The 25,028-nt window shown below is 39.3% G+C and overlaps 1 pseudogene across 1 annotated transcript; it reads left to right on the top strand.

Annotated features, from left to right (window-relative positions):
• Positions 1-201: 201 nt before the first annotated feature.
• LOC145803844 (RNA-binding KH domain-containing protein PEPPER-like) lies at positions 202-6,110 on the top strand (annotated as a pseudogene). The gene is made up of 6 exons (XR_014345576.1): positions 202-218; positions 1,610-1,688; positions 2,287-2,536; positions 3,956-4,104; positions 4,186-4,440; positions 5,775-6,110. The product of XR_014345576.1 is annotated as an RNA-binding KH domain-containing protein PEPPER-like (transcript).
• The last annotated feature ends 18,918 nt before the right edge of the window (positions 6,111-25,028 follow it).

The raw sequence follows: 25,028 nt of genomic DNA, 5'->3' as shown, positions 1-25,028 counted from the left end.
TCTATCTATCTATCTTATAAGGAAAAAAGGGTTTCTAACTCACATGCCTTGTGGGAGTTTCAATATCCCAATCTTACTTTTCTAAATTTTTGATTTTAAAAAAAAAAAAACTTCGGCATTTATTGACTTCTCCCAACCCACAAGTCTTTTTGACTTCTCTTATACCTACTCCTACACCCTTTTCAATTTCTCCCATACATTATGGTTATTGATGAGATGTTAAATTATTTTTATAAAAAAAATTTAAAAAATAATTTGTATATTAAAAAAATATCTAAAACGAATATAAATTCTTATTAAATCTATCTATATATATATATTATATGTAAAATGGGATTTCTAACCACAAGTCTTGTGGGTGTTTCAATATCTAAAACTAAAATTTCTAATTTTTTAATTTTAAATAATTAAATTTCAATTTATCGATCCACTACAAGAAAATGCACTTTTAGCGACCACTTTGTCTCTCTCTCTCTCTCTCTCTCTCTTTCTCTCTCACTCATCACCCTGTCTCTGTCTCTTTGTCTCTGTCTTTTCTCTATTTGTCTCACACTTATCTCCCTCTCTCATCACCCATCTCCTCTACCACATTCACCACTACAACAAATGCCATTCCACTACCACCACTGCTACCACTATTGCCACTCCACCTCTACAACTAATATTATTACCACCATCGCTACCACTCTACTACCACCACCACCACCACTACTGCCACTACTACTATCATTACCTCTCCTCCACCACCGCCATTCCATCTCCTCTACCACTACCACAAGTTCACCACTAATCTCCTTCGTCGTCACCACCACCACCACCACCATCACCTCTTATCCATCACCTTCACCACTATTGCCGCTCTCTCTCCTCTACCACAAAAAATTAGTTCCTGATTTTTAGTAAAAAAAAAAAATGGGCCGCAAAAAAATATTTTTCATTGACCACAAAAATTAACTTTATTTTAATATAAAATATTTTTCATTAAAATATTACCCCTACTTCTACCAAATAAAAAATAATAATAATTTTTTTTCATTAAAATAAAAATGAAACAAATAAATTTTCAACTTTAGTAACTAAAAAAAAATGAAAATCAAAAGAAAAAAATTGCATTAAATACAAAAAAAAAAAATATTTTAACAAAAAAATAAATGAAATCCCATAGTGTGATCAATATATATTCTTAGAAATAGTCAAAATCCCCAATTTTTCCAAATTTCCTTAAACCCTTTGGCGCCTATGATTTCTTTTTCCCTCTTCTCTCATTTTCACGTTCAAATCTCTCTCTCTCTCTCTCTCTCTCTCTCTCTTTCTCTCTCTCTCTCTCCACATCTCCATCTCCATCTCCATCTCCATCTCCATCTTCGCGCTACTCATCTCACTCTCATTCTGACTCCTCCATCGGCAAGAGCTCGAATCTGCAGAGCATCAATGTCGAAGCACACTATAATATAAGGAACCAGGGATTCTAGAGAGCTCAAATTTGCTGAGCAAGTTGTTGCCCTCGTAAACCCTAACATTGGTATGTATTCTCTTGTCTCTCTCTCTCTCTCTCTCTCTCTCTCTCTCACACTTTATTTATTTATATTTTATTTTTTTTATCTTCAAGGCTTGAATCTTATGCTCTAGGTCGACGACCCTATGTGATCTCCAAATTCGCTCTTAATCTCCAAATTCGACTCCCTCAAGTAAAAGCTCCCTCCTTTGTTTCATGGTTTATATATATGTTTTCTTAATTTACTCTTTGAATTTCTTCTTTTCACCTTCATTTTTGTTCTACATGAAATTTTTTAATTTGAATATTATACAGTTTAAAATCACTATAATACTGAACATATGAATGTAAAAATACTGTATTTTGGTGTCAATCGTGATCAGTGATCAGTCAAATCAGGGAGAAAGAGAGAGAATTAGAATGTTTAAAAAAGTCTTGGATATGTGAGTTCTTCTTTTTCTCAATAACAATTATGCTTCTTTTTGCTTAGTTTTTGCCTCATGGCCCTCAACTATGCAAAATGGAACTTAAGCAGCATTTTTGCACCAACATGGTCTTTTATTAAGATAATAATGTCTTGAATTTGATGATTGCAATGCAACTTGCAACTTTCAGTTCAGTAGCTGGATAATAGAAGTGAGCGTACTGAAATTTCTATTATAGTTGTATGTTGCTCTGATATTATGACCTTTGATTTCACGAAAACCTTGTTTATTTTTGCATATGTTTCTGTTTCCTGTTCAGGCATTCCATTCTAATTCCCAACTGAATTATTTTTCCTATACTTACAGGTTCTAATATCTGGAAAGGAAGAACTGGAGTCACCATTATCCCCTGCAATAGATGCTGTAATAAGAGTATTCAAACGTGTCAATGGACTACCTGAGAGTGAGGGTGATCGTAAAGTGCCTGGAGCTGCATTTTGTTCAATTTGATTTTTGGTGGCATCCACGCAAGCCATTAATCTAATTGGAAAGCAAGGCTCTTCAATCAAGTCAATACAGGAAAGCACCGGTGCCTCCATTCGGGTTCTCTCAAGTGGTATTCTTTAGTTGCTTCAAAAGCTACTAAATTGTTTACTATTACTGGATTTTTTCCATGTGCATCATCTACGATGTTGCCTTTCGATTTTGGTGGCAATTATTGGCCCTATTGGTCTTATGCTAGATTGAATTTATGAATTTATAGTTGACAATTTTTTGTTCACATCATTTTTTCCCTTTCATGTTTATACTAGCTTATTAATTTTTGAAAGTTTACTATGCTGCCCATTGATTCATGGCTTTATTCTGTTTGATTTACTTGATTTACAGTTGGCATGATTTTGTTTAATCAGCAACGAAAGTAAATTGTATAGAGGGTGCACAACCTTTACACAACCGAAAAAAAAGAAAAAAAGAAAGAAGAAAAAAAAGTGCATAAAATAGAAATAACCAAATCCTGATTACCAACAGCCACAAAAAATCAACAACCAACAAATAAAATTCAAATTAGTGCTAAATTTACAAAGGAAGCTCTATCATCATGTGTCATGATTTTTATTTTTTCTCCTTCCAGCTTATGAATAACAATGACAAAAAATAAATGGATTCTTCTCCAACTTCTCCATGAAGACAAATAAAGGACTAACAGCTTTCTTCAGTCCACACCTCCCTTAAAGGCTCACACCCCTTCTTACCATCATAATAATGAAACATAGAAGTCTTTTAATTTCTTTCTCCTTCCAGTAAATATTTAAGCCTCTATCCTTCTTCTCCATTAAAACCAGCTAATTCACTACTGGAGAAGTCTAATCCTCAAAAATGTTATCCATGCCTTTCAATTCAAACACCTTCCTAGCCACTTGTACAATTTGCTTCTAACTCAAGCATCCTCCCTCATTATTAGTGGTTGAAATCCATCATAACAATGAGAGCTAATCTTGAGCTTAGAAATATTAGAATGGAAAGAGGTTTGGGCCTTAATTGTACTTGGATTCGTTAAAGACTTTGGATTAGGAGTTCCACCAATGGATTAGAATGCCTTTCCTTTTCAGTTTTCAGAAGAAACATACATTGTCTGTTGCAGCACCAAAAATTACAAGGAATATAGAAAAACGTAATGCTATTTAAATATGAAAAGGCTACTCAACTCAGCAAAGTCAAAATCAGCCAACCACATGTATGCAGTCTTAGATGTTGATGTTAGAAGTTTGGCGGAGATATTATAAAGCTAGTCATCCTGGGCATTATATTATCTATGGATGGAGAATATTTGATGCCTATTGATGTACATAGTTCCAAACACTCTGAATAGGCCCTCATTTATATGAAGACATTTTTGTTTTGTGCTTTAAAATGGTTTCAGGTATTTTTCTTATTGGACTTTTGCTTTCTAATTACTTTAAGCTCCTTTTTCTTTCTTTCTCTGTTGTATGTTTGCATACTGATGACTAGGTCGGTTAATATTTTCTTCTGGCAGAAGAGGTGACACATTATGCCAACTCAGAGGAGAGGATTGTTGAGATGCAGGGAGAATCTCTGAAGGCTTTTAAAGCTGTGGAAGCTGTGGTGGGCCACTTAAGGAAATTCTTGGTGGACCAAAGCGTTCTTCCCCTATTTGAAAAGAGTGTGAGTCCTGTTACTCTGAAGGTTTACGAAGTAATAGATTATGGCATTGGGAACTTATTGTTGTTCTGCCTTTTTCTACAGTACAATACACCAGCCTCACAGGAACGCCAAGTAGAAACCTGGGCTGAGAAGTCATTGCTGTATAGTACTTCTCAAATTGGGATGGGTGCTGATTATCCTCTTGCAGTGAAGAGAGATCCTTTATTTCACGACCGTGAAACCCATTTTGAATCAAATATCCATTCTTCTGGAATTTCGCTATATGGCCAAGATCCTGGACTTTCAGGAATGTGTTCTTCGGGACTTGGTCGTGCTGGTGGTTCTTTTGTTACCCAGGTTGGTTTCAATTATTCATTTCTCTACTAGTGTTATCTCACGTTTCACTTTAGATATTAATTCACATTTCACTTTAGATATTAACTGCTGTGATGTGGTGCACATTTCCAATCCTTTCTGTTTTGTTTATCTCAAGTTTTGGAAGTCTAATGAGGTAGCTAGGCTACAGAATGGCCATATATTAGCTTTTTTTGGCTAAAGTAACCAATAAAGACAAAATGTCACATCCTACCCATGAATCAATTACTTTTTCTCTCACAACCATCAATTTGACTACAAAAAAAAAATTCCATAAATCATCCCAAACACAACTTTTTTCCATCTCATAAAATAGTCAAAAAGCCAACTAAAATAGTTAAGTTTCCAAACGAGCCCAATTGTTTTGACAATGATTTAAATAAAATTTTCACATGATTGTGGCATCTGATTTAAGGCTTTATTTATGATTGTGTAAAATTTTGACAATATTGTTATTTTATCTTTGGGAAAAATGTTAAATGGGTTTTTTAGTATTATGTTGTGAACTTTAGTGATAATGTTTAACAAGCTCTAGGTTTTTGTTAGCTGGGTTGATGTTGATTTTGGTCTGCATTAAGATGGAATGTGTAATGTGTATACTTAATTCCAAAAAACAAACGAACAAAACAAAACAAAAAGAGTAAGAAGGGATGATAGATGAGGGAGAGAGAGAGAAAGAGGAAGAGAGGTGGAGAAGATGGGGTGGCCCTTTTGGACATGGCGCCTGAGAGAGAGAGTAGGGAGAGAAGGGTGGGGTGGCGTTAGGTTGGGTGTGGCAGAGGCATTGATGGGCTAGTTGGGCTGCAGCATTGGTGGTGGGTTGGTGGCAGCAGCAATCGGCATGTAGTAACGTCTCCGGTAATTGGATTTCCGTTGTCTAGGTCTCTGTTACAATTGGTTATGTCTATTATTTAATGTGAAAAACTCAGATAAAAAATGCAATAAATAATGAAAATGTGTTTGGTTTTAGGTATAAAACTATTCAAATGTGGAATGTGCTTGTTTGGATATTGTTAATAGTTGGAACCAAAGGTAAAATAAGCATTTTAACATAAAAATTGTTGATATCATCGTTTTCCTAAGATCAATGGAATAGTAACAATTTGGATCAAGTTATAATGCAATTTATGTGCAAATCGTGGAACTAGTTGTAATTTCTCCAAACCTCAAACAAGAATTCAAATAACAGCAAGGCCTCTGCCACTGTATTTATGGAATTCAATAATTTCCACTTCATTTTAATTTTAATTTTTATGTTATTTGTATTATTTGATCTTGGAATCATAATCTGATTAGTTGTTGCTTTGCTTAATCAGATTGCACAAACAATGCAAATACCACTTTCTTATGCGGAGGACATAATTGGGATTGAAGGGGAAAATATTGCATACATTCGACGTACTAGTGGCGCCATCCTCTCCGTGCAAGAAAGTAGAGGCCTACCAGATGAGATCATAGTTCACCATCAGTGGCCATGGACAGATCAGAAACAAAGGCTCAAATAATGCTCAAAGTGCTAATTTTTGGGGGGATGTAGCTCTAGTTTTCACCATCATCTTAATTAGTTTGATGATAGTACCAGTTTTAATAGTAGCTAGCTGTAACAACCCAAATTCATGTCCTAGTCATGTTTGCATGCATTTGTATGTTTTGCCATGTTAAGTTGCTGTAACAACCCATATTTATGTCTTAGTCATGTTCATGAGCATTTGTATGATTATGACTCATTAAGCTTGCACTTTTATGTTTATGACTTGTTTTGCCTAAGTAAGGTCCACGCCTTGTTTTGTGTTTATGTGATTTGCTTAAGTGTTGTGTGCATGCTTTGTTCCTTCCTTGGTGTCTCAAGCCTAAGTTATGTCAAGCCTAGGTTGTGCCAAGCCTAGGTCATGTTACGCCTAGATCATTCCAAGCCGAGGTCATCTTCAGTCTAGAATTATCTTGGAACCACCTTGTTTGACCTCCACCTTCGCTCTGACATATCGGCTGAGATGTCATTATCAAGGTCGAGGTGTCATCACCAAGGCTGAGATGTTACCTTTGCACCTAAGTGATCTTGTCCTGGAGTGGTATGACCTAGACTGAGGTGTGGCACAGCTTAGTCAAGTGTTGTCCTTCCTAGCCGAGGTCATTGTCACCTTAGTTGCCGAAGCTTTGTCCTTAGCTGATGTCATCAATTGTCGGAGTGCCTTGCCGGGTAGCTTGTTAGAGACATTTTGTCATAGTCTTGTCTTGTCAATCTATCACCTTTTTGAGGAGAACCAACCAGCCGTTGCCACGTGTCCGAGCTGAGTGTTAAGTCAGCCGATAGAGAGAGAAAACCTATCATTTGTTATATCTTTGTTTTAAAGAGGAGATAGAAGCTCTAGGTGAGAAAGAGGAGTTCTTGAGAGGAGGTAGATTTCCAAGCTTGATCCCTAGAGATCGAATCGTTAGATCCGTGTTCTAAGGTTAGATTCTTAATCTACTCATGTTGTTCTTTATGTTCATGTTATTTCATTGCATGATTGAATATGATTTGTAAGCCATGCATTGCTTTGAAGTTCGGTTTTAGAAAGAGGAAATAGTATTCATGTGTTCTTCAAGAAAAGTCATGTTTTGATCCGAAACCTCATGCCAAGATCCATGTTTTTGTGTTTGTTTTCACATGATCTTCAAGTATGGGTACCCAGGTCCATGTTTTCGAACTCATAGCATGAAATCCCAGATTTTGTAATAAAGAAGTTATGATTTTAGCATTCATATTCTTCATGGTCTTCATGTTCATGTTCTTCATGTTCTTCACGGGTGGAAACCCAGATCTCCAGACCTCACTTCCCTAAGTGTAGTCGTCGAGATCACTCTTGCCTAGATCACACACTTAGGCCAAGCATCGTATCTCACCTTGGCCTACCTTGCATGATCACTTACACCTTTAGTTTGTCTTGTGCGCACCTCGGCATGCAGCCGCACGCCGAAGCCTAGGTAGCCACACCTCGGCCAGGAGGTGTGGGACCTCGGCAAAGACCTGGTTGGTACCCAGCATGTCCTCCTGACATGTAAAATAGTGTTTTGACTTCCAGTATGTTTTCCCGAGATCATTTGCATGTATGTAAGACCTGTTTTGAGAAGTGCATTCAATAGACTTTGCCATGTGTTTGTAGGACTTGGACCTTTGCTTTGATCTCGACGTCCCAAGAACTATGTGAGTGGTATTTCTAATAAAGCTATGTTATACATTTTGATAAAGACTTTGCTTTGCTTTGTTTTGAAAGTATTTGTTACCCATGAATGATTACCCCTATTTTTATGTATCAAGTAAGCTTTGTTTTGATGACATTCTCGGAAAGTCCTTAGTGCCAGGGGACTATAATGCAACTGCACATCTTGTTTTGAAAGTCCCTTGTGTTGGAGGACTCTAAACTTTCGCAGTACTCTCATGTTAGGGGGCTACGGGCCTTTGTAACATAGGTCCCTTGTGCTGGAGGACTTTAAACTTTCGCAGTACTCTCGTGTTAGGGGGCTACGGGCCTTCGTAACATAGGTCCTTTGTGCTAGAGGACTCTAAACTTTTGTAGCACCTTTGTTTGAGACAGCTCCCTTGCTTTGTCTTGTTTTGCCACTGACGGTTTACCGCGTGGGTCTTGTAAGTCCAGAATGTCATCCCTTGTATTATGTAGATGCTATTAACATCCAAAGTAAGTAAGTAAGTAAGTTTTGTAAGATCAAGTTGATGAACTAGATTCATCCCACGTTTTGTACAAGCTATGATATGTATGTTTTGCAAAGACCTCGGGAATCATTCATTTAACCCCTTTATTACTTATACCATTCACTGAGTATCCAAGATCACCCTCCTTATGTATATATGTGGGTAACAAGCAAGAAGTCGGCTACGCCGAGATGTGTGTTTTGTATGTATGTTATGTCGACAGTGAGGATGTCGGCAATCTGGAAGATTATGTTTCTTGACTTGTATTTCATGTGTTTTGTTCATGTCGGCTCGAGAAGCCTTCTATCAAGATGTAATATGTATTTTTGTACTTCATTTTAATTGTATTCAAGTTTTAAAGCTATGTAAAGATGTATGCTATTTCATTTGATTTACGCACTGCTCTTATGGACCACTTGTATTGTAAATTATTGCTTCCGCACTTGTTAGCCCCATATGTAATACTCTGATTGTGTGTGAATTTTGAAAGTTGGCCTTCGGTAATCTCGGATTACTAGCCATCATGGAACCAAACTACTAGGGGCGGTTTGGGGTCGTGACACTAGCAGCCATGGCAGCCACAATGGACCGAGCAATGGAAGAGCAATGACACAAGGGGAAATAAATCCGATCAAGCAGCGGCACACAAAGCTCCTCCTCTTCCACTCCGATCAAACAGCAGCAGCGGCGGAACACAGAGACGGTTCTGCTAGGTTTTAGGAAGACACGGTGCTCATCTCTCTCTATTCTTTGCTCTATTCTTTTTTTTTTTTTTTTTTGGGTTTGTTTTTGAAATGAAAAGTGTGGGTGTATTGCACAGTAGCAGCAAGTTGAGTGCAAAACTGAATTCGAGCCATTTCGAGCCATCACTTTTTGTATGTAACTTGTGTGCTTGACATATATGAATCAACTTTGACCATATAGTGTCCATAACACTCTGCAAAGAGTGATTTCTTGATTAATGGATGTTTTGTAGTATATTATTGAACTACTGTCATGTCTGATAATTCCAATTTTCGGTTCTGCCTTCTCTTGTTTGGCCTTCAGTTTGATTAATTAATTTCAATATTAAGATGTTTTCTAATTTTCTGTTAGGAAATTTCGTAATAACTTAAATCATAGTTTTCGTTGCTTTTCTGCTCATGTGCCACAGTTATTTTCGTCAGCTTCACCTTGGTCTATTTGTTGGTTACCTCACACTATGGTCTACAAGGAGTCCAATGTTTGTTATCTTCCTCTTCAATGTTTACTAAAGTTGATGTAGCTGTATTGCATATTCACAAAAAAAATCCTTTACTCACTAGTGGAGTGTACAAGGAGTAAGGCATATTCACAAAAAAAAATCCTTTACTCTAAAAATGAAAACTCTACATGGCTTTCTTTGGAAGAATATACAAGTGTACCATTTATAAAGGAAGTTGATGATTTGTTGGTTGTGTGTGTTGGTCAAATGGCTGTTACAACTGCCAATGACCTTCTCTGGAAGCCCCTGAACCATAAGGTGAATGTAGAATTTTTTTAGACTTGACCACATTGCATGTTGTCAATGCTCTTAGCTGTGGACTGAGTGTTTAAAACTTAAATAATGAGCTGTTCTTATAAAATACCAAGCAAAAACTTGTTTTGGAATCTTAAACAACAAAAGAACTTGTTTTTATAGCAACTCAAACAACAAAAGAACTTGTTTTAACGGTCTTATTATTATTATTATTATTATTATTCTTTTCCCTATATTATTATTATTATTTCATGCATAGGGTAATTTGTTATTAGTTGCTTTCTTACTAGAGAATAACAATGCAATTGTAGGATTATGCCATGTTCTATTGTCCTGTTTTGTTATCTGAAAATATAGCATTCTTATCTGATTAGAATCTTATATTTGTTTGCCTTTGTTACCTGGTGTAATTACTGATAGGAACCCTTATGTGGCTCAATATCAAGTCAGCTTAGGAATTTGCTTTTGGGTTTAAATATTGCAAGTGAACTTGATCAAGCTGTGCAACTTGTTACTAATGATAAACTTGATCTGGGCTGTGCATTGATTGAACAAGCTGCAACAGAAAATGTTAGATTGCTTTCTATTTTCTTTCATAAGAATGCATTTATGCATGTATTTATTTATCTATCCGTTAATGCATATGTTCACTTCAGTGCTTTTGATTCACATTATGCTAAATTGATAATGCATGCAATAATAGGTAACAGTTTTCACTTCTAATATTTGGAAAAACTGTTTTAGAAGTTGTATAGAAAACCGAAGAATACTTTGTTATTGGATAAGGTTCTAAAATGGCCCTACATGTTTCTTCCTGAAATGAAGCTTGCCACACAGGCGAAAATATGGCTTAACAAGTGTGGATTGGGAGGGAGAGTTGATCAATCATCCCTAAAAACTTAGAATTCAAGGTGTTAATGCCCAAAAATCACCAAACGGCGTTGGAGTTGCACGAAACTTGGCACACACAACCGTCTAGGCATGAGAGACTTGTGGAAGAAGACGGGACTCGAATTGGGTACCCGGTTTGGGAGTTAGGGCCGGATTTCATGCTAGGCAAACTAGTTCCTTAAAAAACTTAGAATGCGAGGTGTTGACGCCCCAAAATCACCAAACGACGTCGGAGTAGCACGAAACGTGGCACACACGACTGCCTAGGCACGAGCGACTTGTAGGAGAAGTCGGGACTCGAATCGGGTTCCTAGTTTGGGAGTTAGAACCGGATTTCACACTAGGCAAACTAATTTTTTAAGAAACTTAGAATTCGAGGTGTTGACGTCCCAAAATCACCAAATGGCGTCGGATTAGCACGAAATCTGGCACACACGACCGCCTAGGCATAAGAGACACGAGACTCGAATCGGGTTCCTGGTTTGGGAGTTAGAGTCGAATTTCACTCTAGGCAAATTAATTCTTTAAGAAACTTAGAATTCGAGGTGTTGACGCCTCAAAATCACCAAACGGTGTCGGATTAGCACGAAACTTGGCATACACAACCGCTTAGGCACGAGAGACTTGTGGGAGAAGCTGGGACTCGAATTGGGTTCTCGGTTTGGGAGTTAGAGCCAGATTTCATTCTAGACAAATTAATTTTGAGGACCAAAGAGTAGGAAGAAGCAAGGGGAGATAATGGCTGATGTTGTCAACTTTTTGAGGACCAAAGGATTCACTAGACACTTTGGAAGTGGAGGGGACTCATCGACAAGTGGACATACTTCTTGGTAAAGTATATTAACTTTAATATAACAAATTTTATAAAAGAATATATGTTTGAAGAATTAGAAAGTAATGGAAACATGCATAGGACATCCAATTTATACAGGTGCACGGGATGCATAAATTGTGCATTAGTCTAAAAAATATTTCTTTTTCTCTATACTTAAAGTTTCAAAAAAGGCTGTCAAAAGGCTAAATTATCACACAACCACAGATTTGTACAGGAACCAATAGAAACATCTTAGGAGGGACCAATATAAGTTGTATGAACTTACGGCACATTAATGGGATGCACCATTTGTGAATTAGCCTTAAAATTAATTTTTCGTTCTCATAATCTCGAAAAAAAGTCTGTTAGAGGGATAAATTATATAATTGATCTAATTGTAAATTGATGAGTTACTAATGTTTTTAATCATTTGTATAATTAATTAATTATTAAAGCTTTTAATTTATTTTTTTGCAGATTGGATTGGGGTGACATTTTTGACGTGCAACAATGCTGTAATTTGCTTGAATGTTCATTTTGTTTGATAAGGATACACATACTTTATGGAGTTGCACTAGTTATTGTTAGATGTTTGGTGGAATTGTACAAGTTATAACTTTTGGATATTTTGTGGATATTGCACTATTTTCATTTTGTTAATTCGTAAAATGTGTTGATGACAGGTTAGGTTAAGTTAAGTTGTGAATGGAGTTATATTCAACAGGTTTCAACATGAACATGGTTATATTTGTTGAACTAAAATTCAGATTTTGATAAAGTAGGTATATAATGTGGAAAAAAATATTATGGAATTAGTGACAATTTTCTATCCCTAAAGAAGGTTTTTTCGTCTCTTATTTGGTTTAGGTGGAAGATTAATTTTGTTATGAATTCTTTATTTCGTCGCTAAATGAATTTGTCATGACGAAAGATAGTCACATTTTGTCACTATTACCCTCAATGTGTGACGATTTTTTTTTGACATTATTTCATCATTTTTAATGATGAATTTGTTTGTCTCTATTGGTAGCTTCTTTGACAAATTTTTTTCGTCTTCGTTTATATTAAACATGACAAAAAATTTTCGTCTCTATTTCTTATATTTATGACAAAATACTTTTGTCTTTAATTTATTTCTTTAATGACAAAATATTTTGTCGTTAATTACTTACAAGTATGTTCCCAATAGAGTGTATTGGAGACAAAAAAATTCGTCACAAATTTATCATTTTTAATGATGAATTTGTTTTTGTCTCTATTGGTAACTTCTTTGAAAAAATTTTTTAGTCTTCGTTTATATTAAACGTGACAAAATTATTTCGTCTCTATTTTTTATATTTATGACAAAATATTTTTGTCTCTAATTTCTTTTTTTAATGACAAAATATTTTGTTGTTAATTACTTACAAGTTTGTTTCCAACAGAGTGTATTGGAGACAAAAAAATTCGTCACAAATTTGTCATTTTCAATGACGAATTTGTTTTTTCGTCTCTAAGACCTTTTAGCGACGACGTTTTGGCGACAAAACGGGTGACAAAAACTTTTCGTCGTAATTAGTTTGAGTGACGAAATATATACATTTTAGGACAATATATTTTCGTCCATGTATAACAATATGAAAAATATGAAAAACTTTTCGTCCATGTATAACATTTCAATTTGGCATCTTGTGAGAAAAATATGAAAAATAACATTTATACTATTAGAACAACATTGATAAAATATATCATTTTATCATTTTTTGTTGCTAAATCTAACAATAATTATTCAACCATTAAAGATATTCTAATTGGTCACATTTTCACATGAATTTATTTTAGGGCATCCAATGAATTACTGCCACGTCATCTTTACCTTCAACAACTCATGATACACATTAGACAATTAAAAATAAAAATGTTAATATAGCATTAGTTTGGCTAACAAATAGAGGTCACAAGCAACACAAAAATTAAAGAAGAAAAAAATAAGGATAAAATACTTGACAACATGAGTGACATTATTTATGCTATTATACAATAAATAAATAAAATATATATATATATATATATATAACATACCGCCCACGAGTTACATGCTTCATTTGTTGGCTTATCAAAAGCTTGTAGACTTAAACAAGTATTGTTATGTACTTCCCTTAATTTATTGGGAAAATTAGAAATAAGTGGGACAATTTTAAAATAATTATATTATGGGCGAAATTTTTTTTATACAAGTTTGGCATACAAAAAAGATTTGCACTAAACATAAAAGAATAAAAAATAACTTATACCATACAAAAGACTAGACCAGACCCATCATAAAAAATAAAATTATTGTTTCGTTGTCTAACTGAAACATAATTTTTCATAATTTATTTGGGGTAAACTGGACCAATAATGACTTTCCCCCTAGCCTTTCATTTAGGCATTATTCCAAGTTCACCTACCTTAATTTTTGGTGAATTATAGCAAAATAATCAGTAACTGAGTCAGAAATTCAATGTAAAGGGATGCATATTAGTCACAACACCATTTTTTTTTTCCTTTTTTTTTTTTTTTTTGCTTTCCCCATGATAAGCGACAACGAGATATTACCAAACAATCACCACCACCAAACACCTTCACGATCTATCTCTCATCGCAACCCACAACTATGGCATGGTGTAATAATCTCACTTCTACATTAATAAATCATTTCTGGATATGAAGTGATCACCAAACTCGTGAAACAGCTGCCAATTCTAATTGATTATGAAACTCTAACGTAAAGTTTTATAATTAAAAAAGGGCCTAATCTATCTCTGATCTTTTTTAGACACATTGTAGCATTTCTCTTATTTTATTTATTTGAGAGGAGGGAGTTAGTTAAAAATGTGTGAACTCGTGGATCATGATATTGTTGTCCCGGGATTCCAATAATTGAATATGCATCAGCAATAAATATAAAATTGAAAAACATTGATTATCTCGCCCAGATTTTATAACACCACTGTATTTTTATCAAAACATCATTTTAGTCATTACACTTTCACTAAAATCTCACTTTAGTCCCTTTCCCTTTTTAATTTTAGTCAATCTCTTTAGTGATAGATGGACACTTGACTTAAAGTGTGAAAAAATTATTGTCACAATTAAAAGTGAAGAAATCAAAATAAAATTATGGTGAAAATATAGGGTAGCTAAGTGTAATTAACCCATAAATGTGTCCAAATTCAATCTGCTTGGTCGGTTGGCCCAGGCATGGAGTGAAAATGAGATATCAGTAGATATAATGGAGGAAAGTGATTGCCCTCAGTCCTTGCAATTTTGGGAGCTTTCATTTGTGGTGCTGATTGGGAAAGGTTGAAAGCTGTGATCAAGTTCAGGAAGTAGATGGGTAAGATCATGTGGTTATGTGTACTTGTGTTAATGGGTCTGTGCAACACTGTTGTGTCAAAATCGCTCATCAAGTCTCTACCTGGCTTTCCTGGTATGCTTCCCTTCAAACTTGAAACTGGGTGAGCTCTCTCTCTCTCTCTCTCTCTCTCTCTCTCTCTCCATACATATAGATGGGACAAAATTACAATTTGCATGCATGTAATTTACATTGAGTCTTGCTTTGTCCCTTAACTTTTTAATTGTCCCAATCAACAATCTAAATTTCAAGTCATGCTATAGTTAGAACCTGTTAGAATAGTAGAGAGAGAAATAATATGTATTGTATTGAATTAATGATTTTACAGTACAAAGCCATGGGTATATATATAGGACTATGTAGGAGTGTTGTACAAAGGAAAGGGAAAGAATAAGGTAGGGAGAGAATAAGGTAAAGAAAGAATAAGGTAGGGAAAGAAAAAGGCAAGATTTGAACATACCTAATAGGGAGGAGCCTATAATCTAAATATGGAATACAATACAAAGAATAATACAATACAAAGAGGGTAATTTATATTTATAAATTGGGCCGAGCTGGGCAATGGGTCGTTATGGGCCACAAAACAAAGGGCTGAGTAAAGAGGCTTTGAAGTTAGTCCGGTCCCAGAGCCTTAATGGTTAGTCCGGTCCCAGAGAGCCTATTGTTATTATCGGTCCAGGAGAGTACTGCGGATTGCTCGGTCGCCCGAGTTAGCTCGGTCGTGGCATGGTGCAGCTAGCTCGGTCAGACCTAGCTAATTGTTAAGCACGGTCTAAACTAACACTATGGTTAGCACGGTTTGTGCAGGTAGAACTGAGGCAAGAGCAGTGAAAGGAAGAATCGAACTAAGTATAGTTCGGTCTAGTCTGCGACTTAGCATAGCCATGTTTATCTCGGTCACAGAATTCCGACCATGGTAAAACCATCTCACTTGGTTTGTGCAGTGAGGGGGGTGTTGAAGGATAAGCATTATCTTTCAGGAGTATGAATCCCAGGAGGACTCTACATGGAGGAGTAAAAGTCCTACTAGGATTGTGCCACACGGAACCTACAAAAGCTCACAAACATCACCTATGGAGAGGTAACACAACTTTGATTCTCGAAGACACAGAGCTTTTTTGTCTATTTGTCTATTTTGCTGACTTAGGCATCGGAGAGGTATCCGGCACACACCCGTCGGCTAGCTCACGTTTGTGTTTTCAGGGAATAAAGTGACGACGTACGGAGGAGCGCAATCTTGATCAACAGGATTATACGGGAAGAATATTTCGTGCCCGTACAATTGGCACCATCTATGGGAAAAATATGGTGCACAACGAAGATTTTCCGTAGTCCGCCATCAACGGACAAACACCAGAGGGGGGTGCAAGATGCGAAGGCCTACCTTCTATCCCTCCCATTGTGAACTTGGAGCCACAGCGACAAAATCCCAGAAGGGATGCAAGGGAGAGGAGGCGGACTAACAGCCCCCATCACTCTCGTTCACGAAGTCTTGACAGACAAAGGCGGAGGATTGATCCTCAAGTTCTGGAGGACCGTGTGAAGGAGCAAGATGAAGTAATAAGGAAGATGATGGCGGACATGGAGGCCATGAAGTGCCAGATCAAGGGAAAAGGGGTGGCGACAGGAGAGGGGCGCAAAGGCAATGCGCCTCCTCGCCACTCAGAAGATCGTAGTAGGCATACCACGACATCGCAAGCAGAAAGTAGAAGCCTCAGGATTAGTGACACTCAATCAAGGACTTCCAGAACTCGTTACTCCAGGTCTGAGAGAACGAGATCATTAAGGTCTTACACAGAGGGAAGTACCTATCGGCCCTCACACACGCACCATACATCATCCAGGCAAACGGAGTTGCCTAGATCGTCCGACTTACGGACTGTGCTTGAAGAAAGGGCGCGACAGAAGGAGGATACTAGGGCATGCGACCCGCATAGAGTTTCAGCCCTTCGGCGGTTAGCTCCTTGGACGCATGGAAGCGTCGAGGTTGGAATGCCAGTACCACACCTTGCCTACGAACCAACAGATAAAGCGTTGGCAAGACTACATAGCTCGCCGTTCGTTTCGGCGATTGAGAACGCATCATTACCCTCAAGCTTCATCCAGTCTAAATTTACCACGTACGAAGGGAAGACAGACCCTTACATGCACCTAAGCCACTTCCGCCAGGTTATGGTGGTATATCGACGAAACGAGGCTTTGATGTGCATCCTCTTCCCATCAAGCCTTGGTGACCTAGGCTTGACTTGGTTCGCAAGACTTTCAGAAGGTAGCATAGCCTCCTGGGCGCAATTGGCGGAGGCATTCGTAACAAGGTTTAGAACAAACACCAAAACCCCGGTGAAAATTGATCAACTGCTCTCCACTGACATTGGCGAAAAAGAGTCATTAAAATCCTACAATAGCCGCTACTGGGAGACCTTCAACCAGATTGGGGACTGCCCCACCAATCTCGCTATCGCACAGTACAAAAGAGGCCTTCCAGTCGGGAACAGACTAAGGGACTCAATCACTATGACACCGCCTCTCACGATGGAGGCCTTAATGGAGAGAGTGCACCAACACATTTGGGTAGAAGAAGATGGCGCCCGTGCTAAGGCAAAGTCTAGCACGACCGTAGTACCAGATAAAAAGACGGCGGCAAAGGTCAACACGGTAGAACGTCCGAACAAAAACGGACGAGGCAGGCGGGACAACGGAGAAAACCAGGATAAAAGATGGTTGAGAGTCTGCACTGCCATTACCACGGTATTCAAAAAGCCAATCTACCGGATTCTAAGCGAGATACGCGATGAACCTTTCGTCAGATGGCCTGCCAAGCTAGGAGAGGCTCAGAAGGACTACGGCGAAAGATACGACGAAAGATCACGGTGCACCTTCCATAAAAAAAAAGGGGCACCGCATTGAAAATTGTACACCATTAAGACAACATTTAGAAGAGTTGGTGGCAGCCGGTCACCTGGACAAATACATTGAAGGAGGGGCACAGCCAGCCCCCCAGAATGACAACCACCCGAACGGAATGCCAATCGACGCCCCACCTCAAGGCGTGATAAACGTAATACATGGGGTATTCGAGCTAAAACGCGTATGTGAGCTCAGGGGCATGATAAAAAAGGCTGAGCACTTAAGGGAGGTATTAAGTGCCCAGCCCACCATTAAAAAGGGGAAAACAGAAACCACGAACGCCATATCTTTTTCAAATAGAGACTTGGCAAGGATATACTGCCCTCACAATGATGCACTAGTCGTCACTCTCCGAGTCCAGGATTTCGACGTCAAGCTGATCTTGATTGACCAAGGGAGCTCATGCGAGATAATGTACTACGACACCTTCAAACAACTGAAATTGGAGGACAAAGACCTGGCACCAGTTGTGTCCCCCCTGATCGGATTCAACTCAATGCTAGAGTGGCCAGTCAGCAAGATCATCCTTCTAGTCAGGGCAAGAAGCGTGACAAAACAAGTGGAGTTTTGGGTGTTAAAGGTCCCTTCCACTTACAACATAATTTTGGGAAGAACATGGCTGCATGCCATGCGATCTGTAGCGTCATCCTACCATCAAGTAATGCGGTTCCCCAACGAAGTCGGGGTAATTGAAGAGGTCTTTGGAGACCAGATTATGTCCAAGCAATGCTTTGTCACGGTTAATGGCAGCCGCGCTACCAAGGGATATGTTCATTCGGTGAAAGAACCTGAGAGCAATGAACTGTTCGCAGATGTCGACAAAGCAGCTGATCAAAAAGCGGTGGAAGACTTGGCAGAGGTAAGAATAGATGAAAAGAACCTGGATAAGTTCTTTTTGCTCGGTTCATCGTTGTCCAGCACTAAGAGGTTAGAGGTCTTGGAATTCTTGACCTCAACATCGAAGTGTTCGCCTGGACACCCTACGACATGCCAGGCATTGATCCAAATTTCATCTGTCACCAATCAATGTCCACCCATCCGCCAGACTAATCATTCAGCGCACTCGCAGATCGGCACTCCACCACGCCGAGATAGTGGCGGAAGAAGTGGGAAATATGCTAGAGGCAGGAGCTATCAGAGAGGTGCATTACCCCAGATGAATTTCCAACACAGTCGTGGTGCCAAAAAAGAATGGCAAATGGCGTGTTTGCGTCGACTATAAGACAGTCCACAAAGCATGCCCAAAGGACAGCTTCCCCCTACCACGGATAGATCAATTGGTAGACCTAACGACGGGGCACAACCGACTTAGCTTTCTGGATGCATACAAAGGCTACCATCAGATCGCCATGTACGAACCAGACCAGGAGGTCACGTCCTTTACCACTCCAAGAGGACTATATTGCTATAAGGTCATGCCCTTTGGCCTAAAGAACGCAGGGGCAACATTCCAGAGAATGGTCACCAAGATGTTTGAGCCGTTGTTAGGTAGAACAATGGAATTTACATCGACGATATGGTGGTCAAAAGCAAGGATGAGAACGACCATCTAAGGGACCTAGGCGAGATGTTCCAGATTCTGAAGAGGCATAAGTTGCGCCTTAATGCATCTAAGTGCGCGTTCAGTGTAGGATCTAGCAAATTCCTGGGCTTCCTGGTGACCAATCGGGGTATAGAAGCAGACCCCTCCCAGATCAAAGCTATTTAGGATCTGGAGAGACCTAACTCAGTAAAAGAAGTACAGCATCTCACCAGCATGGCAGTTGCACTCAACCGATTCATTAGCCGGTCGTTAGATAGATTACGACCATTTTTTCAAGCATTGAATGCCAAGTTCGAGTGGGACGAAGAATGCGACCGCGCTCTGCAAAGCTTGAAGGAATACATGTCTTCTCCACCACTACTTGTCACCCCAATACCTGGAGAAGAACTCTTCCTGTACCTGGCAGTCTCTCAGCTCGCAATCAACGCAGTGTTAGTCCGCGCGGAAGGAGTCCAACATCTGCCCATCTTTTATGTCAGCAAGACACTGCTGGGCACCGAAACAAGGTACTTGCCACTGGAAAAACTGGCATTGGCCTTGATGATGGCCTCAAGAAAGTTATCACACTACTTTCACGCCCACACCATAGTCGTCCTCACAGCTTTCCCATTAAAAGCTTTGTTTGAGAAGGCGAACTTTTCTGGGCGAATCTTGAAGTGGGCAGTAGAGTTGAGACAATTCGACATCAAGTTCTAACCCAGAACCGCAATAAAGGCCCAAGCTTTGGCAGACTTTGTCGCAGAATTTACTCCTGGAAGTCATCATATCTGCCTAGTCGACTTGACTAATACAACTGAACTAGGGATGGAAGTTGACGCCGGAATAGCACAACCCCTGGTGCAGAATACTCAGTCAAACTCCAAGGCAGACCAAAGTAAAGAAAGCAAGACAGAAGCAAACCATACTACACTAAGCCAAGACTCGCCAACAAATAAAGACTTGGTTCAATCAGATAGCAAGCGACAGACAACAAGAATGGGCTTTGAAGAAAACACCTGCAACATTCTTGACCTCACGGCATCATCTGATCCCTCAACTTGCTGGAAATTGTTCGTTGGAGAAATGTGGAAGCTCTTTGTGGACGGAGCATCCAACCGACATGGTGTAGGACTTGGCATAGTCCTCATCTCACCAGACGGCCTGGTTGTGGAGCAAGCAATCAACCTTGGCTTCCCAGCATCAAACAACGAAGCGGAGTATGAAGCACTTCTTGTAGGACTCAAATCAGCATTCTACATGAAGGCCACCAAACTAATGGTCTACAGCGACTCACAGCTGGTGGTAAACCAAATTTCTGGCGACTATGAAGCAAATGATGACAGGATGGCCAAGTACCAAGAATTGGTCAGAACAGAGATCAAAAAATTTGAAGTAGTAAGGATAGAATAGATTGGCAGGGAGGAAAATAGCAGAGCAGATGAACTAGCAGGCTTTACGTCAATGGTAGATACATCCATCCCTCATCCACTACTAATTGACTACCTACCAAGACCAAGCATTGAGGACCCCGAAGTAGAAGAGGTATGTTGCGCCGAACTAGGCCCCTCATGGATGGATCCCATCATATTGTTCTTAAAAGACAGCATCTTACCGGAAGAAAAGAAAGAAGCCAACAAAATTAGAGTAAAGTCGCAGCGATTTTGGCTCTCCCCATCTATGGCATTGTACAAAAAGTCATTCTCAGGACCTTATCTAAAGTGTGTTCACCCCAGCAAAGTGGAAGCATTCTTGTTCGAAATACACGAAGGGGTGTGCGGAAGCCACCAAGGAGGAAGATCATTAGCTTACAAAGCCATTTCGCAAGGATACTGGTGGCCATACATGCAGGCAGACTCGGAGAAGTATGTGAAGAAGTGCGAGAAATGTTAGAAGTTCGCACACCAAATCCATCAGCCAGCCAGAGAACTCCTACCATTGACCAGCCCATGGCCCTTTGCAATGTGGGGCTTGGACATAGTAGGACCACTTCCAACAGCACCTGGAAACAGGAAGTTCTTTCTCGCAGCAACAGACTACTTTACAAAGTGGGTGGAAGTAGAAGCATTGGAATCAATCAAGGAAAAAGATGTGAAGAAGTTCGTCTGGCAAAATATCATTACTCGATTCGGCATACCTAAAGCCCTAATATCAGACAACGGCACCCAGTTTGATGGCAGAATCTTTAGAGGCTTTTGTGAAGAATACAAGATAGAGTTCTATAATTCTACACCGGCATATCCCCAAGCTAACGGCCCGGCGGAAGCATCAAACAAGGTCATCTTGGATGGACTGAAGAAAAGGTTAGAAAGAGCAAAAGGCAAATGGGCTGAAGAGCTTCCTCATGTTTTATGGGCTTACCGCACCACACCTCGACGATCAACAGGAGAAACACCATTCTCCTTAGCCTATGGCATGGAAGCAGTAATCCCGCTGGAAGTTGGCCTCCCTACAATTAGAAGAGAAAATTTTGATCCAGACTTGAATGAAGAAGCCATAACATTGGAGCTCGACCTCGCCGAAGAAAGAAGAGAAAAAGCACTGGTTCACATTGCCTCATACCAACAAGAGTTATCCAGGAAATACAACAAGATAGTACATCCAAGACAATTCAAAATTGGAGATTGGGTACTGTGCAAAGTAATGGGAAACACCTTGGTCCCAGGAGATGGCAAATTAGGGCCTAATTGGGAAGGACCTTACAAAGTGATCGGATTAGCAGGAAAAGGTGCTTACCACTTGGAAGACAAAGATAGCAAAGCAATTCCTAGACCATGGAACACTGCCAATCTCAAACTATTTTATTTTTAGCTTTACTTTAAAATACTTGTAATTTTTCTTTTCCCCAATAAAGCAAGTAGTTTTCTTTTCAGCATCAGTGTTTTTATTCTGTAAAAATTGTTTTAGTAGGCTAGGGGCATTGAAAGAATGGTTGGCTGGAAAAACCAACACCCTTCCTAAGCTCAGGATAAGGATCCAGACTACAGGACGTTTGGTCGAAATAACCAAACACTTTACTTTAGGTTGGCCGGAAAAACCAATCTAAAGGTTGGTTGGAAAAACCAACACCCCTCCTAAGCCCAGGATAAGGATCTAGGCTGCAGGACGTTTGGTCGGAATAACCAAACACTTTACTCTGGGTTGGCTGGAAAAAACCAATCTAAAGGTTGGCTGGAAAAACCAACACCCCTCCTAAGCCCAGGATAAGGATCCAGGCTGCAGGACGTTTGGTCGGAATAACCAAACACTTTACTCCGGGTTGGCTGGAAAAAACCAATCTAGAGGTTGGCTGGATTAAACCAACTCTTAGTACTCTTCAGCCAAGGTAAGGATCTCGGCTAAAGAGTGGTTGGCTGGATTAAACCAACTCTTAGTACTCTTCAGCCGAAGTAAGGATATCGGCTAAAGAGTGGTTGGCTGGATTAAACCAACTCTTAGTACTCTTCAGCCGAAGTAAGGATCTCGGCTAAAGAGTGGTTGGCTGGATCAAAACAACTTTTTAGCACTCGTCAGCCGAGGTAAGAATCTCGGCTAAAGAGTGGTTGGCAGGTATACCCAGTTAGTTTGCAAAGTTAAGACCAGGATAAATAAATCTCGACCAGAGAATGGTCTTGTCACGACCCGAACCCGCCCCCATGGGTTAAGGACGTAACCGGCCAGTAATCCTAAGATTACCTACGGCCTCAAACCAAAACAGACTTAACACATCAGAGTAAAGGGGGCCAAAAGGGAAGCAAAATTTAAAACTTTGTCCATTGAGCTGTGCTTATATGGCACATCAAAACAAACCATACATATGTACGTTAATAACTCACAACAGAAACATAGTGACATAGGTTCTGTATAGACAGGATCATCCAAAACTAAGTCAACCCATAAAAACTATAAGCAGACATATACAAAACTTCGCCAACCTGACAAAATATAAATACATAACAAAAGGGCGAAGACGGGTCTCGTGCGTGAGACACAAGGGCTGACTCTCTCAAAACCTTAGTTGTTCCATACAGACTTCACTAAGGCTGGGTCTGGACTTCTCTTGGCTCACCTACAAACACATGAATGAGCGTGAGCGAAATCCTAGTGAATAATATCAAATCAAATACAGAAGTTACATAACAATGTAGAACAACATGTTCCAAACGGCCTTGGGCCCAATTCATATTTCTATTTAACAGATATATAACTATATGAAATTCAAATCAAGTGACTGTAGTTCAAAACATTCTGGCCTTTGGCCCATTCAGATTTCCATTCATGTCAAAACGGCCTTCGGCCCATTCATTTATGTCAAAACGGCCTTCGGTCCATTCATTTCTGTCAAAATGGTCTTCGGCCTATTCGTTTACGTCAAAATGGACTTCGGCCCATACATTCGTGTCAAAACGGCCTTCGGCCCACTCATTCATGTCAAAACGACCTTAGGTCCATTTATTTCTATTAAAACGACCTTCGGTCCACTTATTCGTATCGAAACGACCTTCGGTCCATTCGTTTACGTCAAAACGGCCTCCGGCCCATACATTCGTGTCAAAACGGCCTTCGGCCCGCTCATTTATGTCAAAACGACCTTAGGTCCATTCATATATGTCAAAACAACCTTCGGTCCACTCATTCCTATCAAAACGACCTTCGGTCCGTTCATATATGTCAAAACGACCTTCGGTCCATTCATATAGGTCAAAACGACCTTCGGTCCGTTCCTTTGTTATCAAAACGGCCTTCAGTCCATTTATGTTTATCAAAACGACCTTCGGTCCGTTCCTTTGTTATCAAAATGACCTTCGGTCCATTTATGTTTATCAAAACGACATTTGGTCCATTTATGTTTATCAAAACGACCTTTGGTCCGTTTATGATTATCGAAACGACCTTTGGTCCATTTATGTTTATTCCTGTTAGACTTTTGTCCACAATCCCAATTATCAACTTATAAAGCTTATAAGGGAATAATAATTGGACATTCACAATCATTCAAATATCGATATTACTCACAGTGATCGGCTTGTGGATTTGCCCTGGAGCTTGACCCTACATATTTCATGAACACAATAGGGTCACTAACAGTTCAATCCGTTCTCTAATTCACATATTCCTCTTTAGGCTTTATTCTTAACTCATTAACTCATTTACAATGCTCAATGCATGCCTAAGAATGCTTACAAGTGAAAGAGAACGGAAAAATATAACACAGAATGCATTTTTAGAGTTTCAGAAAACAGGGTCCCCGCTCGAGCGTAGAATACCCCGCTCGAGTTGACCCTTAAGGCCTGCAAAAGTGCTGGTTGCATCAAAAATATGCTCAAGCGTTAAATAGGGCGCTCGAGCGGAAGGCCTGTAAAAATAGCTCCCCTCCCCCCCCCGCTCGAGCTTGAATTACCCCGCTCGAGCGGACATCAAGTCTGCAAAAAGTACTGGGAGCACGCATTTCCCGCTCCAGCGTCAGGTTCCCCGCTCGAGCGAACCTCAAAATTCTGGAAAACCCAGAACTGTGTTCTTGAGCTTCATTTCGAATTTCAACCAGTAGAACATGCGTGTTATGGCTCAAATCTCAAATATAGTTATGCTAACATGCCATAAACACCGAAACACATTACAATGGAGCCCAATTCACAATTAGTTCACATGCATGCCCCAATCTCCCATCAACTCATTCTAATACAAACCAAAATCATACATTCAAAGCCCATCTCTTAATTATTCAAACATGCATGCTAATCTTGATTTCATTTCCATCCCAAACAATGCAAATGGTGTTCATTCTCATGGAAATACAACAAAAGCATGCTTGCATGTAAGATTTAACATCTTTATTTCCATGTTTAACTCAATACATGCTAGATTATGCATTTCCACAACAATTATATACATGCA

This window comes from Camellia sinensis, chromosome 12 (genome assembly GCF_055761805.1).
Source record: "Camellia sinensis isolate YWXY chromosome 12, ASM5576180v1, whole genome shotgun sequence".
Lineage (NCBI taxonomy): Eukaryota > Viridiplantae > Streptophyta > Magnoliopsida > Ericales > Theaceae > Camellia > Camellia sinensis.
Note: the sequence above shows the minus strand (reverse complement) of the source record. Positions and strands in the feature narration are given on the sequence as shown.